This window comes from Etheostoma cragini, chromosome 15, assembly GCF_013103735.1.
Source record: "Etheostoma cragini isolate CJK2018 chromosome 15, CSU_Ecrag_1.0, whole genome shotgun sequence".
Taxonomy (NCBI): domain Eukaryota; kingdom Metazoa; phylum Chordata; class Actinopteri; order Perciformes; family Percidae; genus Etheostoma; species Etheostoma cragini.
The window spans coordinates 20,155,124-20,157,424 of NC_048421.1; the positions used below are offsets into that span (position 1 = coordinate 20,155,124).

General features: G+C 43.2%; 1 protein-coding gene across 6 annotated transcripts in view; it reads left to right on the top strand.

The window, feature by feature from the left end:
* Positions 1-330: 330 nt before the first annotated feature.
* traf7 (TNF receptor-associated factor 7) overlaps positions 331-2,301 on the top strand; it is a 20,419-nt gene continuing 18,448 nt past the window's right edge. For 5 of the 6 annotated variants that reach the window (XM_034893660.1, XM_034893665.1, XM_034893663.1 and 2 more), the window contains exon 1: positions 331-458. The gene's annotated coding sequence lies outside the window, so the exon portion shown is untranslated. The remainder of the gene's footprint in view (positions 459-2,301) is intronic. The other variant, XM_034893662.1, reaches the window with a different exon arrangement.

Here is a 2,301-nt window from a genome sequence, read left to right on the forward strand (position 1 = left end):
GTACAGTATTTTACAGTTAATCTGTGATGTTGGTAGTACCTCTCCACACACCACCGTGCACGTGCGCTTACCATAAAACGTGATGGTGGCTGTCGCATAATGGCTCGGTCTCGGTTGGAGCCAATAACGGCGCAGAACCAGAGAAAATGTGGATTTATTTAGGAATAGTGCGCTCTGCAGTTGGTTTGCGGAATTCACTGACAGCACCGAGTCCAATGGCAGCTCCGCGAAGTGGATTGTGGGAGGCGTAGTCAGACAGCGGAGAAAATGAGACCTATCAGACGAGGACCGTGTGGGGGAGAACAGTCCACCTTCTACTACATCTCCCAGCACACACTGTGGCATTTGAACTGTGTGTATGTGAGGCAGAGAGACATAGAGAGAGAGAGAGAGAGAGATAGAGAGGAAGATTTAGGAATTCGTCTGCAGACTTAGAGCTGCGCTGTTATAGAATAATGGTAAGTCCACAAACCACTACCCAGACATTTTGTTTAATAATTGTCTTACTAAGTGTAACATAACGCAGATTCCCCGTCGGTGGTTAGCAGAGTTTGTCAAAGACCGTTAGCAGCAGTGATTGCTAATAGAAAATGGAACATTGGCTAGCTAACTTAAGCTAGCTAATGAGCCACTTTTGCTAGCTAATTATCGCAGTTTTAAATGGTTGTTGACAAGATGACGGTTGCACTGTGGGCTTTCGTTTACAGTAGCTGCATCGCATAAAACTGTTATACTCTGTACCATAGGTATATATTTGGTGTTTGAACATTTAGCTAGCTACCTACCTAGCTAGCTGTCAGTGTTCAACTTTGTGTGTGTGTGTGTGTGTGTGTGTGTGTGTGTGTGTGTGTGTGTGTGTGTGTGTGTGTGTGTGTGTGTGTGTGTGTGTGTGTGTACACACGTTCCCCGCCCCCCTTCTCTGGGCCGGGGCTTCTCTTTACGGGAATCTCCTGGCTTGTGAAAAAAGAGTCAGTGACGCTGGCTGGAGCGGATTAGAGGTCCTGGACACTTTCACTGGCAGATTGTGCAACCATTACCAGATGAGCTGACAGTCCGCATACCTTTCTGTTAGCATCAGTATCTAGTTGTCCGGGTCACTGGTTTTTCGGCTGTCACTTCTCCCTCTTCCCTTTGTCTCTGTGTAGCTCCCTCCCTCTTTGCCTCTCAGCCTTCCCCTGTGTGTTTGAGGGTTTCCAGATGCTGGTCACTTTTTAAAGTTTCCATTATGAAATTGTTGATAAGACTCAGTGTTGCCATCAGTCAGACAGCTGTTTTGTGTTTTTCCTGCTGCCTCACGTGTGTATGGCTCAGGAGGAGGATCTGCATGGTTGTCAGTGGTGGAATGTAACTAAGTACTCAAGCATACATTTGAGGAACTTGTACGGTATGGTGCCTTTATTATTATTTATTTTATTTTCATGCCACTTTTTACTTCTACTTCACTACATTTTAGAAGGAAATATTGTTTGTTTTACTCCACTACATTCACCCGACAGCTTTAGTTCCTAGTTACTTTACAAATTACCATTTTGAACACACAAAACACATATAGTTTACTAAATATGATGATATATTAAAAATGAAACTACCAAACAATATGGACCTGGAAGTCTAGCTGAAACGATTAGCCGATTAAACACAGAACAGTTTGGATTGTTTTCAGTTTCTAAAATGCGAGGATTGTTCTCTATTGAGTACTTTTACTTTTAATACTATAAGTACTTTTTCCTGAAGATTCTTACATACTTATACTTAAGTAACATGTTCAATGCCGGACTTTTTCTTCTTTTTTTTTTACAGCTTGGTGTTATTATTTTTACATAAGCAAATTATCTGAATACTTCTTCCACCACTGATGGTTGAGGAGTGCTTAGAGGCAATTTAAATAGAAAACCATTTCCTCTACTCTACAACTTCCTCTGTTCAGCCTTTGCTTCTAAACTTGTGCGTCATTTACGGTACAGTGCTACATCACCTTTAAAGGTCCCATGGCATGAAAAGTTTACTTTATGAGCTTTTTTAACATTAATATGAGTTTTCTCAGCCTGCCTATGGTCCCCCAGTGGCTAGAAATGGTGATATGTGTAAACCGAGCCCTGGGTACCCTGCGCTGTCTTTGAGAAAATGAAAGCTCAGACGAGCCGATCTGGAATCTTGCTCCTTATGAGGTCATTAGGTTACCTCCCCTTTCTCTGCTTTGCCCACCCAGAGAATTTGGCCCACACGTGAGAGATAGAGAGACATCATGGCTTTCAAACAAGCCAAGTGGCAGGTGGTCAAGGCCACACCCCCAGCATCCGC